This window comes from Pseudophryne corroboree, chromosome 5, assembly GCF_028390025.1.
Source record: "Pseudophryne corroboree isolate aPseCor3 chromosome 5, aPseCor3.hap2, whole genome shotgun sequence".
Taxonomy (NCBI): domain Eukaryota; kingdom Metazoa; phylum Chordata; class Amphibia; order Anura; family Myobatrachidae; genus Pseudophryne; species Pseudophryne corroboree.
Genome location: NC_086448.1, coordinates 666,998,666 through 667,015,494, shown reverse-complemented (window position 1 = coordinate 667,015,494; position 16,829 = coordinate 666,998,666). Strand labels below are relative to the sequence as shown.

The window sequence follows — 16,829 nt, the reverse complement described above, 5'->3', positions numbered from 1 at the left end:
TACAGTAAGTACCTATCAGTGGGATATTCTCATTATTGAGATTGTGTGTCAGTCCCTGAATTGGGTCCTCTCTAGTGAATACTGTTGAAAAAAACTCATTTAGTGTGTCTGCTATGTCATTATCATTTTTGCTTAAGACTCCCAACTTGTCTTTTAAAGGGCCTATACTCTCCTTCTTTAATCTCTTGCTATTAATGTATTTAAATAATTTTTTGGGATTCGCTTTGCTTTCCTTTGCTACTAGTTTTTCAGTTTCTACTTTAGCCGCCCTTATTTCCTTTTTGCAAAGGGGTCAATCCTATTCCTACAGATGGAGCCCTGCTCATCTAGCCTTCTCTGCTGCGCCTAGGTGCACCATGGCTTATTAGCATAAGCCGTTCATCTATTGTTCTCAGCTGCAATACAATACAGAGAGAACAATACAGCAGGGGAATAAGTCATTACAGCAGGGGATTCAGGCCCTCATTCTGAGTTGACCGCTCACTAGCTATTTTTTGCAGTGCTGCAATCGGATAGTCGCCGCCTATAGGGGAATGTATTTTCGCTTTGCAAGTGTTTGAACGCTTGTGCAGTCGAGCGGGACGAAAAAGTTTTTTGGAGTCTCTGGACTTACTCAGCCGCTGCGATCACTTCAGTCTTTTTGGACCCGGAATTGACGACAATCACACGCCCTGCAAATGCTTGGACACGCCTGGTTTTACACTCCCAGAAAAAGGTCAGTTGACCCCCACAAACGCCCTTTTCCTGTCAATCTGCTTGAGATCGGCTTTGCGAATGTATTCTCGTTAAACCCATCACCCAGCTACAATCCGCTTTGTACCCGTACGACGTGCGTGCGCATTGCGGTGCATACACATGCGCAGTAGTGACCTGATCGCTGCGCTGTGAAAAACGTCAGCGAGCATTCAACTCGGAATGACCCCCTAAGTCTAACGGCCCTGGATCCGTTAATCCTATTAAAGGAATAGATGAGGATGGCTCCATCTGTATCATGAAACTTACATAGAAATATACAGTAGAATTTGATGACAGATAAGAACCTCTTGGCCATCTGATCTGCCCTTTTACATTTATCCTTTTGGCAGCATAGAATTTGATGGCAGATGAGAACCACTTGGCCCATCTAATCTGCGCCTTTTTTGTTCATTAGGTCTCTGTAAGGATAACAAAAATCAAGTTTTAAACTTAGATATAGAGGCATTTGTAATAGTGCCTGAGTTTGCTGGAAGTGCGGGATGCCGGGCAATCTAGGACTTTTTTTAAAGGGCCAATCATTTACAAGGCAAAACCATGAATTGTAAAGGATTGCCACTTTAAAAAAAAACATCCAGGATCGGGCAGCATCCCGCACCTCCAGCAAACTCGGACGTTATTACATATGCCCCATAGTCTCAATCTAAGCCTAACTGCAGTATAAGCCTATCTCAAGTTCTAAAGTTATCCAGAAGCTTTGCTTCTAAGTAGAGATGAGTGAGTTAGGTTCTCAGAGAACCGAACCCTACCGGACTTTGCCTTCCGAGCCCGGATCTGAGTCAGGTTCGGTTTTTCCCGCCTGACTCGGAATCCTGAACGAGGCAAAATGTCATCATCCGCTGTCGGATTCTCGCGGGATTTGGATTCCATATAGGGAGCCGAGCGTCGCGGCCATTTTCACTCCAGTCTCAGAGAGTGTATTGAGAGGACATGTCTTCAGTGTCTGTGTGGGCAGGAAAGTGGGGTGGCAAGTCTTGTGCTGTGTTGTGCTGCTCAGTCCAGTCCAGTTTAGTCAGTGTATTGTGCTGCATCAGTCCAGCCAGTCACAGTGTTAGTGTCCTCTGCTGCTATATGTCCCCAGTGTTGCTGGCTGCTGTATGAGTCCCTTGCATTTTTGTTGTGTTGTCTTGCATCAGACCAGGGGTAGTGTCTCTCTTGTGCAGAATCAGTCCAGTGACCAGTCACAGTGGTTGTGTCCTCTGCTGCCATATATACAGTGTAGCTATATAAGTCCCTTTCAGTGGTGCTGTGTTGTCCTGCATTAGACCAGGGGAAGTGTCTTGTGCAGCATCAGTCCAGTGACCAATCACAGTGGTGGTGTCCTCTGCTGACATATATCCAGTGTAGCTGTATAAGTCCCTTTCAGTGGTGCTGTGTTGTCCTGCATTAGACCAGGGGGAGTATCTAGTGCAGCATCAGTCCAGTGACCAATTACAGTGGTGGTGTCCTCTTCTGCCATATGTCCAGTGTAGCTGTATAGGTCACTTATAGTGTTGTTGTGTTGTGCTGCATCAGACCAGTGGTAGTGTCCTGTTCATCAGTCATTCCAGTGACGAGGCAGTCACAGTGGTATACGCTGCTGCTATATGTCCACTGCTACAGTATTATAATAATTATAACAACCACAAGTACCTTACAGTGTTGTTGTGTTGTGCTGAATCAGACCAGTGGTAGTGTCCTGTCCATCAGTCATTCCAGTGACGAGGCAGTCACAGTGGTATACGCTGCTGCTATATGTCCACTGCTACAGTATTATAATAATTATAACAACCACAAGTACCTTACAGTGTTGTTGGGTTGTGCTGAATCAGACCAGTGGTAGTGTCCTGTCCATCAGTCATTCCAGTGACGAGGCAGTCACAGTGGTATATGCTGCTGCTATATGTCCACTGCTGCCGTATAATAATAACAAGTCCCTCACAGTGTTGCTGTGTTGTGCTGCATCAGACCAGTGGTAGTGTCCTGGCCATCAGCCATCAGTCATTCCTGTGCCACATATTGTGTTATATAACTCCAAAAAAATAATGGAGAACAAAAATTTGGAGGATAAAATAGGGAAAGATCAAGAACCACTTCCTCCTAGTGCTGAAGCTGCTGCCACTAGTCATGATATAAACGATGAATTGCCATCAACGTCGTCTGCCAAGGCCGATGCCCAATGTGATAGTAGAGGGCATGTAAAATACAAAAAAACAAAGTTCAGTAAAAAGACCCAAAAAAAGAAATTGAAATGGTCTGAGGAGAAATGTAAACTTACCAATATGCCATTTATGACACGGAGTGGCAAGGAACGGCTGAGGCCCTGGCCTATGTTCATGACTAGTGGTTCAGCTTCACATGACGATGGAAGCTCTCATAATTAAGGCCTTGACACTTATGTTGGTGTTAGACGTGCATCCGGTATCTGCCATTAGTGCAGTGGGATTTAGACAATTGATGGAGGTATAGTGTCCCCGGTACCAAATCCCTTCTAGATTCCACTTCACTAGGCAGGCGATAGCGAGATTTTGCCATTTACTTCCAGTTATTTGGACGTATAATTATTAATTACAGTGGTCTTGCCAATTAATTCCAGTGATTTGGACGTATAATTCCAGTGATTTGGATGTATAATTCCAGTGATTTGGACGTATAATTATTAATTCCAGTGATTTTGCCAATTAATTCCAGTGATTTGGACGTATAATTCCAGTGATTTTGATGTATAATTCCAGTGATTTGGACGTATAATTATTAATTACAGTGATCTTGTCAATTAATTCCAGTGATTTGGACATATAATTACTGTGATCTTGCCAATTAATTCCAGTGATTTGGACGTACAATTATTAATTCCAGTGATCTTGCCAATTAATTCCAGTGATTTGGATATATAATTTCAGTGATTTTGCAGTATAATTACAGTGATTTGGATGTATAATTTTTAATTCCAGTGATTTTGCCAATTAATTCCAGTGATTTGGACGTATAATTCCAGCGATTTGGATGTATAATTCCAGTGATTTGGACGTATAATTATTAATTACAGTGATCTTGTCAATTAATTCCAGTGATTTGGACATATAATTACAGTGATCTTGCCAATTATTTCCAGTGATTTGGACGTATAATTATTAATTACAGTGATCTTGCCAATTAATTCCAGTTATTTGTACGTATAATTACAGTGATTTTGCAGTATAATTACAGTGATTTGGACGTATAATTATTAATTACAGTGATTTTGCCAATTAATTCCAGTGATTTGGACGTATAATTCCAGTGATTTGGACGTATAATTCCAGTTGAAATTGTAAGTGTCGCTTGGCTTAGCCATACAGCTACCTTATTGCACCTCTCTGACATCTTTGCATGAGGTGCTGTTTGGGGCCTAGTTTTTGAAAAGTGCCATCCTGTGTGACACTGCCGTATGAGTCTAGGGGTACTGCTGTATTAGTCCTGGGGTACTGCCGTATAAATCCACCAATTGCAGATTTTTTTAAAAGTGACTGGAGCGTGCTGGAGATGCTGTCAGTGGACCGAACGATTGCGGCCCACTCTCGACATTCATCCACTGCGTGACACTACTAGATAGGCCAGGTGGTTGTGTCGCTTAGCTTAGTCATACAGCAACCTCGGTGCACCTTTTTTTCTTCTTTGCATCATGTGCTGTTTGGGGCCTTTTTTTTATATCTGCCCTCCTGTCTGCCACTGCAGTGCCATGCCTAGATGGGCTAATTATGTGTGTCGCTTGGCTTAGTCATATAACTACTAGTGATGAGCGGGTTCGGTTCTTCGTAAACCGAACCCCCCCGAACTTCACCCATTTTACTCGGGTCCGAGGCATACTCGGATTCTCCCGTATGGCTCGGTTAATCCAAGCGCGCCTGAACGTCATCATCCCGCTGTCGGATTCTCGCGAGATTCGGATTCTATATAAGCAGCCGCGCGTCACCGCCATTTTCACTCGTGCATTGGAAATGTTAGGGAGAGGATGTGGCTGGCGTCCTCTCCGTTTATTAATCTTGATGCAAAAATATTTGTGCTTATTCCTTAATTGTGGGGACTGGGGAGCAGCTGTATTATATAGGAGGAGTACAGTGCAGAGTTTTGTTGACAGTGACCACCAGTATACGTTGTCTGCCTGAAAAACACTCCATATCTGTGCTCAGTGTGCTGCATATATCTGTGCTCACACTGCTTAATTGTGGGGACTGGGGAGCAGCTGTTTTATATAGGAGGAGTACAGTGCAGAGTTTTGCTGACAGTGACCACCAGTATTCGTTGTCTGCCTGAAAAACACTCCATATCTGTGCTCAGTGTGCTGCATATATCTGTGCTCACACTGCTTAATTGTGGGGACTGGGGAGTAGCTGTATTATATAGGAGGAGTACAGTGCAGAGTCTTGCTGACAGTGACCACCAGTATACGTTGTCTGCCTGAAAAACACTCCATATCTGTGCTCAGTGTTCTGCATATATCTGTGCTCACACTGCTTTATTGTGGGGACTGGGGACTACCAGTATAAAATATAGGAGGAGTACAGTGCAGAGTTTTGCTGACAGTGACCACCAGTATACGTTGTCTGCCTGAAAAACACTCCATATCTGTGCTAGTGTGCTGCATATATCTGTGCTCACACTGCTTTATTGTGGGGACTGGGGATCAGCAGTATTATATAGGAGGAGTACAGTGCAGAGTTTTGCTGACAGTGACCACCAGTATATATAGCAGTACGGTACGGAAGGCCACTGCTCTACCTACCTCTGTGTCGTCAAGTATACTATCCATCTAGATTCTATACTTGTGGTGCATTTTAGTTTTGCAGTTTGCTGACAGTGACCACCAGTATATATAGCAGTACGGTACGGAAGGCCACTGCTCTACCTACCTCTGTGTCGTCAAGTATACTATCCATCCATACCTGTGGTGCATTTCAGTTGTGCGCAGTATATATTTTAGTAGGCCATTGCTATTGATACTGGCATATAATTCCACACATTAAAAAATGAAGAACAAAAATGTGGAGGTTAAAATAGGGAAAGATCAAGATCCACTACCACCTCGTGCTGAAGTTGCTGCCACTAGTCATGGCCGAGACGATGAAATGCCATCAACGTCGTCTGCCAAGGCCGATGCCCAATGTCATAGTAGAGAGCATGTAAAATCCAAAAAACAAAAGTTCAGTAAAATGACCCAAAAATCAAAATTGAAAGTGTCTGATGAGAAGCGTAAACTTGCCAATATGCCATTTACGACACGGAGTGGCAAGGAACGGCTGAGGCCCTGGCCTATGTTCATGGCTAGTGGTTCAGATTCACATGAGGATGGAAGCACTCATCCTCTCGCTAGAAAACTGCAGTGCCACTCCTAGATGGGCCAGGTGTTTTTGTCAGCCACTTGGGTCGCTTAGCTTAGTCACACAGCTACCTCATTGCGCCTCTTTTTTACTTTGCATCATGTGCTGTTTGGGAACTATTTTTTTGAAGTGCCATCCTGTCTGACACTGCAGTGCCACTCCTAGATGGACCAGGTGTTTGTGTCGGCCACTTGGGTCGCTTAGCTTAATCACACAGCTACCTCATTGCGCCTCTTTTTTTCTTTGCATCATGTGCTGTTTGGGGACAATTTTTTTGAAGTGCCATCCTGCCTGACACTGCAGTGCCACTCCTAGATGGGCCAGGTGTTTGTGTCGGCCACTTGTGTCGCTTAGCTTAGTCACACAGCGACCTTGGTGCGCCTCTTTTTTTCTTTGCATCATGTGCTGTTTGGGGACAATTTTTTTGAAGTGCCATCCTGCCTGACACTGCAGTGCCACTCCTAGATGGGCCAGGTGTTTGTGTCGGCCACTTGTGTCGCTTAGCTTAGCCATTCAGCGACCTCTGTGCAAATTTTAGGACTAAAAATAATATTGTGAGGTGTGAGGTGTTCAGAATAGACTGAAAATGAGTGGAAATTATGGTTATTGAGGTTAATAATACTATGGGATCAAAATGACCCACAAATTCTATGACTTAAGCTGTTTTTGAGGGTTTTTTGTAAAAAACACCCGAATCCAAAACACACCCGAATCCGACAAAAAATTTTCAGGGAGGTTTTGCCAAAACGCGTCCGAATCCAAAACACGGCCGCGGAACCGAATCCAAAACCAAAACACAAAACCCGAAAAATTTTCGTTGCACATCACTAATAACTACCTCATTGCAATTCTTTTTCTTCTTTGCATGATGTGCTATTTGGGGCTTTTTTATATCTGCCCTCCTGTCTGACACTGCAGTGCCACTCCTAGATGGGCTAGGTGTTTGTGTTGTCCACTTTTGTTGCTTAGCTTAGTCATCCAGCAACCTTGGTGCAACCTTTTGGCCTAAAAACAATAATGTGAGGTGTGAGGTATTCAGAATAGACTGGAAATGAGTGGAAATGATTGTAATTGAGGTTAATAATACCAAAGGAGCAAAATTACCCCAAATTCTGTGATTTTAGCTGTTTTTATGTTTTTTTCAAAAATCATCCACTTCCAAAACCAAAACACAAAAGGGTGGTTTTGGCAAAATTAAGCCAAAACCAAAACACGAAAGTGGAATTAGAACCAAAACCAAAACACAAAAAGTGCCAGATGCACATCTCTGGTTTATACCAGTGTGTCAGGTTTTTTTTTAATGTATCCCTTGCTTTGGAAAACCTTGATTTTGGGGGTCCTTGAACCCCTCCTTAAGGTAGGAGTACTTTTATGAGCTACGACAGTGGCTCATTCCTGTTTTGTTCACAGTAAACTAGCCACACAGTGGTGAAACGGCCCATCTGTGAACTAGTGGAGCCAGAGAGTGCATGGTCTGGTCCACACCTGCTCTCTTGGTATCATATAGCCCATTGTGGCTTTCTTTATTATAGAAACCTCTCATATAGTGGCTCTCTAATCTATTTTAGCAACATATTCCTTCTCACTCTGGTGTAAATTTCTTTAGCCTACATGGCAGCTATATTTACCATTTTGTGCCTCATGCCTCATGTCAAACTTCACTATTTGGTATGCAATTAGATGTTTTCCTTTTTCATGTGGGTTACTATTTAATGTATTATACTTATAACCTAACTAGTACTCAGATTAATGTGTTGCATATTTTATTGTACAACCTTTGCAGAAAATTAGGTGGTAACTTTTCCATGTGGATTATCAATGAATGTATCACATATTGTATTGCCAATGACTGAAACATATTCATAACCTTCTTGCAATCTTTTACATATCCAATATTACTTGACAAACCATCACTCCCTATGAAAGGTTATCAGTTTTTCACAATGCCTTTGAGAGCAGAGGTCCAATATTGTCAATGATAGACACTTATTCATGGTAATTTTGGGGAGTCTCAGCTCAACACCTCCTTTTTCCTCTCTGTACCCCCTCTCTCTCATTCACCGTCCACTATAATTCTATATGACGGTGAACAGCAGAAGTTGGGGCACACTCTCTCTCTCTCTCCACTTTCTTTTTTTCGAGAACCCTCTCATCCACTGCCAGATATCAAGTTCCCTGCAATGCAAATGTAACAGGGACTTGGAGCAGATTAGCGGGACAGCAGAAGTTTTCAACTTGGAATAAATGCCGAAACCACATGCTCTCTCATTTGTTTGAATCATATTACTACTGCCATACTTCACTGGCTACACCCAAATCCATCTGATCTTGGAAGTAAAGCAGTGACAGGCCTGATCAGTACAAGGTCAGGTGACTACCTTGGAATATCAGGTGCAGTAGCTCCAATCATCAACAAACAGCAGAAGTGGTGGAGAAAACATTGGCCTTACCTCTATACCTATTCTACTAATTAGAACTACAATTTTTTGCAAGACCACCTACCAGAGAAAGAAGCTTCAATAGCACAACCATTACAAAAACCAAGGGAGCCATTATCAAGTAGATATTGTACTCCTGATATACTAAGATATTATACATATCTTTGATTTTTATATTTTTCACCAGAGGTTTTATTGGAATTGGTTATGTACACTTAGCAATTTGCTTGTTGTCAACATGGGGTATGTCAACCCCTTATACTAATACCATTCAACTCCACCTAAGTTGACTGTTTTTGTATGTAAGTCTGTGTCCATTCTTCTTTTATGATTAACCATAATAAAAGTTAAGTTTTAAGTAACATATTTTATATCCATCAAGTGTGCCCCAACATAGTCTTTCTTTTTTCTTTGTACACTTTACTTTGACATATACAATATCCTCATCATCAAAAACCTCATAGTTAACATACTCGTGAGCATTATATATACCCTCAGCCTGTTGCACTTCCACAGTAGCATGCTCAATTTCTATGTCACCTTCTTAACTTCTCTATGTGCACAGTGTCAGAAGTGTAGGACTCACTCATTGCACTTGTGGACACCCCTAGGCTCTCCTCAGGGATTTGTGAAGTTTGTTAACACACAGTTTATTATTCAGTGAAGTGTTTTATATTTCTGCACTGATTTGCTGTTTTACAGGTGACACCTCTATTAGATTCAGAGCAAAACAGTGTTACATCATCATATGAGATTACACAAGAAGATGCCTTACTGTTTTTATCCCCGGCTTCCACAAAAAGCATTCTAGTGCATGAAACAGCAGTAGCACTAGCTTACCACCACTCGCAAAGAAAGACCAGCACCTGAGCATTTACTTGCCACCATGTGGGGTGTATAGCATGTTGGCAATGTTATGGTTTTTTTGCACTAAAATTTCTCTTTATCATTAGAGGTGATGTTTTCTTTAACATTGTGAAATATTGTTTATATTTAAGTAGCACTTTCTTAGTCTTTATGTCCCCTGGACCAACTTTAGTAGATGTTAAAGTACTCTCATGACTGGCAGCAGTCACACCACTAGTACTGGGTTGCTGCTCCTGCTCTTCTATTGATTGATCCATATTGGCTCACAGCACTCCTTGCAATGGCACCCTAATTACATTATTTTTAACACAGGGCCTGAACACAAAACAGTTTTATTTAAAGAATGTTAACGTGATACCTGAACACACAACACCTTGCTTCACAGCAATGGCACCCTAATGAAATTATTTTTTAACATAGTGCCGAACACATAAAAGTTTTATTTTATTTATTTGTACACAGTGCTTGAACACACAACACATTGCCTCACAGCAATCCCAGTGACATTATTTTATAACACACTGCCTTTAAGTTACACAGTACTCCAGTCCAATGGCAGATTTTATAATAGTAATTTTATGTATGTATATATATATATATATATAAATGCAAAATGAAAAAAACACCCTGCGTGGCATTGAAACATAGGTGTTTTAGAATGACTTTCTATATTTGAATATATTACTTCTTTTCAGAAAATCCAATGACTGCAGCCCGGTTCCTGTGCTGCTGTTGAGGGGACTGCCACGTTCTTTCCCAGGGGACATTGCTGCTTGTACCTCCATTAGGAGGGCACCATGTTCATTGCCTATTTATGGGCTGCCTATTCATTTTATATATATATATATATATATATATATATATATAGCAGTGTCTCTTTATTACTGAAATGGCTTTGCCTTTACGTTACACAGTTTTCCAGAGCCAAGTCCAATGGCATTTAGTGCCACATAGAGCCCATAGTCCACCACCTCCTCCCTCCAGTGTCCTGTTCATTTTAGTGCCTCACAAAGACCACAGTCCCACCCAGAGCCCACAGTCCCACATCCTCTCCCTTTGGTGTTCTGAGTGAAATGATGTCTGAATCATGAGGAGGGACTTTTTGGGGCCATCCAAAACAGGTGAGATCTACTCATAATGTGGAGGTTCTGGTGGGTTCGGTTTTTAGGAAACTGGACCTGCTCATCTCTAGTCATAATAGAAATAATAATGATAACAGACATATCGCTCTCATTGTTCATGTGCTTCTTAGTGCCTCGAGATAAACAAATCACCTAGGCAAATAGTGGATACAAACATATATCTTTATTATATAAAAACACAATGTTCACCGAAGTGGCAAAAATGTGGCAATATCAAATAATTCACCACATTACAAAATACAAACTCTTAGTACATCCCATATTCAAAATATGGGATCTTCTGAGATGAAAGCCCACCTTTGTATTTCCTTATTTCTTGTTGAGCACTGGCCTTTGGTGATTTTGACAGTGAAGATGCAGACTTGGTGGACAAAAACCTAAATTGTGGTTGCTTTACTCTTGAGGGCACCTCTTCAACATCATCCTTCATTGATGCATCCCCATGATCTGTATTCAACTAATCATCCCCCTGTGCTGTGGATGCACTGAAGAGGAAACATTTTTCTGCTTCTTCTAAAAGTTATTGGATTCCATCATTGTTTGATTGCATCTCCAGCATGTCCACAGTGATTGCATCTCCAGCAACTGTTGGGTCAAGAAAACAAGCAACAGCTGCAAGTGTAGAAAACTTTGCCTCATTTGGAAATAGAAAGCAGCTGAAGATTTGTTCCAGGTTAACTTTCATTTTCCCTTCCAGTCCGTGCAGGCCTCTGTGAGCTGATACCAGAGAGAACTGGGAGAGGTGAGTAATTAAGTCCAGTAAGACTGGCACAATCAAAGATAGAGACTATTGGGGGTATTCAATTGTAGTCGGAAACTACTGTCTTGGCGGAAAGATGGCAGTTTCTGACATTTTTAGGTCAGAATCTGTTCTGCCCTATTCAATGCCCCTGCCTTTTTTCCGACAAGTCAATTCTGGGGCCATATCCAACAGGTTTTTTTTTGGAAAGGATCTGACATCCATTGAATATACCCCATTGTATCACTTTGAAGTATTTTGAATAGTCAGCAAAGGGCAGCAAGAGCTCTCTGATAGTAGTTAACTTCATCCACTCACCTGGCAGGAGTCAATCCCAACCCATCTCATCTGCAATTTGAACCACAAATTCCTTTACCTGAAGGTGTGAATCCATCTGAAATGTGTTGGGCCATTTTGTCATACAGTCTTTATATACCGGTATATATATATATATATATATATATATACATTTTTATTGAAAATTAAATGTCATGGGGTTAAGAGTAGGAAACAGAAATAAAAAAGGTGAGGGTTAAGGGATGTACAAATAATAGAGGTACATTTATGTAGTTGATTAAACATTATTCGAGCAGTGAATAATTGAAAAAAAGATAAAAGAGCTTTAAACAATGACAACACTGAATAGAATAAGCAACAGTAAGTGAGATGTCTGTCCAGCCGAAAGAGATAAGACCTAATGTACTGTATAGTAAGGTCACAACTCAGAAATGTCTGCAGATCTCAAGAGCTTAAATAAGTCAACAATTAATAGGGGAAAGATAAGAGAGTTAAACCTCTGAATGAGCGGATTTGAGGCTAATGTTGTGTTGGAAATTCCCACAGTTTTGAATTTGTAGTGGGATTGAACATTTTTTTTCAATAAGATGCAGTGTCTTGATAAGTGGAGAGTACCAGTGTAGAGCTATTAGTCAAACAATCTTTAATTAGAGTAAGTCCACAGAGCTGACAAAGTTTCTCTATTGCAACTGAAGACCTGCAAAACTGCTTTCACCTTTTCCAAGAGACATTCAACAGAGACTTGGAGCAGAGAAGGGAAAGGGGGGACATGATAGAAACTTTCAAATATATCAAGGGTTTTAACAATGTCCAGGAGGGAAACATTCTCCATATGAAGAGAAGCAATAGGACACGAGGACATGCATTGAGATTGGAGGGGGGGAGGTTCACGAGAAATATGAGGAAAAATTACTTCACAGAAAGTTTAGTGGACAAGTGGAATAGCCTCCCATCAGAGGTGGTAGAGGCTAAGACAGTAGATCAATTTAAACATGCATAAGATAGACATAAGGATATCCTTACAAAGAAATAAGGATCAAATAAGTTTTGAGATAAAAATATGGTTAAAAAAAAAGGCAGACTAGATGGGCCAAGTGGTTCTTATCTGCCATCAAATTCTATGTTTCTAAGTTTCTTTGTGAATCAGGTTGACGGCAGTAATGTGTGAACAAAACACTGCATCTGCTCTATGATGCTTTCATACCTGAGAAACAGACAGAAAGAGGACAAAAAGAGGACTTCATTATTATTTTAATGATAAAACATTTTTAAATATATAGATATTTAAATTTAATAACTCTAATAGTATTCCCTTACTCTTCATTTTCACGTTCTCCCCCACTCTCCTCATCCTTTTCTGAATCTGCCGAGCTTATTTCCACTTCTTCCAGTCTAAATTTGGCAACCACGTTGCTCCCATTATCTGTGATGATTGTAAGAATCTTGATTTCTGGTAATCCCCACATTTCAGTGCACTGGTCCACACTAGCTGATCGATTGAGCAGTATGGGAGATATCTTCGAGACGGTTGGAAGCACTAAGTTCCTTGGTTGTCTAAATATCTAGACCAATTGTTATTTTCCAGGCATTGGCTGCTCTATCTTTAAATTTCTTTCTTTCATCCACATAAATTAGAGCTCACCAAGTTGTCAGAATCATAGCTGGCTACAAACATACCAACTCCATATTTGAAGACTTTTCACATTATGAAAAGAGGCAAGAGGAAGAGGACAGTGTCAAGAAGGTGATTAAAAATTAGAGAGGCACATGCAATCAGGAACAACACACAGGCTTGCACCTCCACTCCTATATTGGTGTGAAACAGAAAGGACATCAACCAAGCAAATATTTAATTATTAATTACCACATTATTAGACAAACTGAAAAACTAGGGGCCAAAGCCTCCAAAATTTACCCCCTTCTCCATTTTCAGGGATTAAGATATTTTCAGATTTATTGCTGGGATACAAATAAACTGGTGTATACCACAGGATCAAGATTGGATATATTCCCCTCCACAGAGTCTGGAGACTTATTTTGTGAAATCTCGTGGGTTTCTTTTTTTTCCCATTTTTTTATTGCATTTTTTTTTACATATTTTGTGGCAGATGCCTTATTTTTGTTTTTCACAGCTCCCAGTTACACGCATGTTGAGTTTGGGTGGGGTCGGTAAATTACTAAGCACGGCTGTGCAGTAATTTTTTTTGTTATTGAGCCTCTGTCCTAGCAGAGCTTACCACTCTACAGTCCAAACTCATTTCATACTATAAGTAGGACTGTGGGAGGAAGCAATGCTAACCTCTGGGCCCACAGCATGCCTCAGCCTGGAAAGCCAGATATCTTCCAAGCTGTAAGCCACCATAAGACTCCATACTGGGCCTTATTCAGTAACTGTTTGTGCCTCACAGGAGTTCTGGCCCATCTAGTGCTGCAGTGCAATGGAAAGCTAATGCAATGCAAGAACACTGAAACTCTGTTTTTCTAACACCGCAAGGTCTTGCAATAACCCTATGCAGTCCTTAGGAAAAGAAGATCCCTGTACAACAAATGTGCATCTTCTAAATAAATAATCCCAAAATGTGGAACATCAAAAATAAAACAAAATTAAGGTTGACTAATTGGAGCCATTCATTTGAGTGAGTCCATAACATGAAGTAACTTAGAAGAACCTCTCTCTAGTGCTCCGGCAGAAAACATCATGTTTACCTCTCTGGTAGTTGCGCTGGATTATGATTCAGTCTTTCCTGAGTCACACTGACTATGGCCACAAATGTGGTCTCTCCCCACTTTATTTAAAAACACTTCGGCAATTTCTATTAACACCTTTGCGGTTAGTTTTCACAAATCTGTTTGTGATGTTGAAGCTTGTTTCATATCTGCTCTAGGCTTTCATTTAAATCTAGGATCAAGTACAGCAGCACCCCTGGACTTAAACAGCATAGGCAGCACCCCTGGAGAATTACACAGCACAGCAGACAGGCAACAGCACCCCTGGATTTAAATAGCAGTGGGTCATCACCCCTGGACTGAAAGGGCAGAGGGGCAGCACCCCATATTGGGCAGCACCCCTGGAATGATGTGGCAAAGAATAGACATGCAAAATGAAATTGTCCTTGGGCCCTCCTACACACCGTTATGTGGTATAAACAGGACACGCACACTTTAACAAACTATGAAAATATTAAGGTTTGTTGGTGCTGTGTAGGCGGATGTAGATACGCCTCTGTAGATCAGCAGCCACCTGCTGAAGAGGTAGCCAACCTCTTCAATAATGCAAATGCTAGTATGTAGATTCTACCAGGTAGGCGCTCAGAACCACAGAAACGATCCAATAAAATACTAATTTTTATTACAAACAGCACATTAAAAAACAATAAAAAACAAATTTCATATGGTAAGTTAGTTATTACACTTGCAAAAGTATACTTCTTATGTGGTATAATATTAGGATCCCTGGTATAATCAATATATTAGTATACAAGATGCTCAAAGCATATATTTTCAAACACCCCTTATGATATATCAGGCATAAACACTCAATGCAGTTCTGTTGGTATCAAAAAGAGCTGCATGGTGCTACTGACCAAGTGAGAACAGCTAGATTAAATGAAATAAGATTGCATATATTAAGGCATGTGTCCATTCAGCAGTTCATCCCACTCACTTCAAGTTTACCAGTGGAATAGTATGTGCACAGGTCCACTGAGTGCTCCACAGTAGCTGGTTAGTGAGTATTATAATGTCACCAAAAAATATGTAACTATTGGCTTTGCTGATGAATAGTATGCAGTTGATATCAATTGGTATTGTTAATAAATGCCCGCAAATTGTCAGTATATAGAAATACAAATTTGCCGTTGAGTATACCTGTCAAATTGTCCATAGCTTTCTCGGCAGTACATAGACCCTCTAAGTATAGTTCCTTGCCATGGGTGCAGTGACCATAGCAACCGCTGCTTGTAGCATCGATACCCAGGCGGAGGTGTCAGCTGTGTGTGGCCGTACACTGTCAGGCAGTGAATTCAGGGGCGCAGGTTGCCATAGCTGTGTTCAGGTCTCAGGCAGTGTCAGAAACCGCTACTCGTGCCTGCTCGTTGATGTGTAGTGATGTGAGCAGCACAGTGGTAGTCACTGTAGCGGGGTGTGCTCGATCGTGGTGGGCATTCAATATCTATGAACCACGGTCCAATCCCAGAGAGCATCTAATTCTGTTTCCTCTATGCATTTCTCCACACATGGGCAGCTTCGTCAGGAGGCAGAATGTGGCACTCCCACCCACCCTTATGTTGTATAAACAGGACATGCACACTTTAACAAACAAATCATTTCAGCGACAGGGTCTGCAACACGACTGTGGCTGAAATTATTGGTTTGTTTGGGCCCCCACCAAAAAAGAAGCAATTAATCTCTCCTTGCACACACTGACTCAACAGTGGGAAGATGTCATCCTCATCCTCAGATTCCCCCTCTTCAGTGTTTACATCCTCATCCTCACAGATAAATACTATTTAAACAAACCACATCATTTAGGTGTCAGTGGACTATTTATGCTATTACCCAAAGTTTCTGAACTTGACAATGACTTATGATGAATGCACTGCAGGTGAAGTATAAGGAAGGATGTTCCTAGGTGTTTAACATCCTTACCCCTACTTATTATGAATTGATAAAGGCAACAGATGGCTTGACACCTGTTGTCCGGATTTGTGTAGAAATAATTCCACACCGAAGAGGTGGCTTTTTTGGTATTTTACCGAGGCATGACAATGGGCTTTTTCATCCTATGGCCAACAACTGTCTCCACTGGTGCCTTATTCAAACAAACTACATCACCATAATAATCCTCATCGTCAACTTCCTCCACAGCGCCAGCTACACCCATATCCTCCTCAACCTGGTGTACTTCTACAATCCTCAATTTCCTCAAAATCCTCAATTTCAATATCAGCAACTGGATTGGCAGTGCTCCTACCAGCACTTGCAGGGGGGGGGGGGGTGCAAATGGTGGTAGGAGACATCTATTACCATACAGTTTTGTGAAGGTCAGGCCTAGACATCGCAACCACAGACAGAGTCAGCACCCCTGTATTTTCACAACACCCCTGTAATTTTACAGCATACAAGATAGGGCCAGTGTACATTGATTTTCACTGCACCCTAGAAGTATTGCAGCATACAAGACAGGGCCAGTATACATTGATTTTCACTGCACCCTAAAATTATTACAACATACAAGACCGGGCCAGTGTACATT

The 16,829-nt window shown here is 41.3% G+C and overlaps 1 pseudogene; it reads left to right on the top strand.

Moving 5' to 3' along the window:
- Positions 1-8,376: 8,376 nt before the first annotated feature.
- Positions 8,377-8,495, top strand: LOC134931638 (5S ribosomal RNA; annotated as a pseudogene).
- The last annotated feature ends 8,334 nt before the right edge of the window (positions 8,496-16,829 follow it).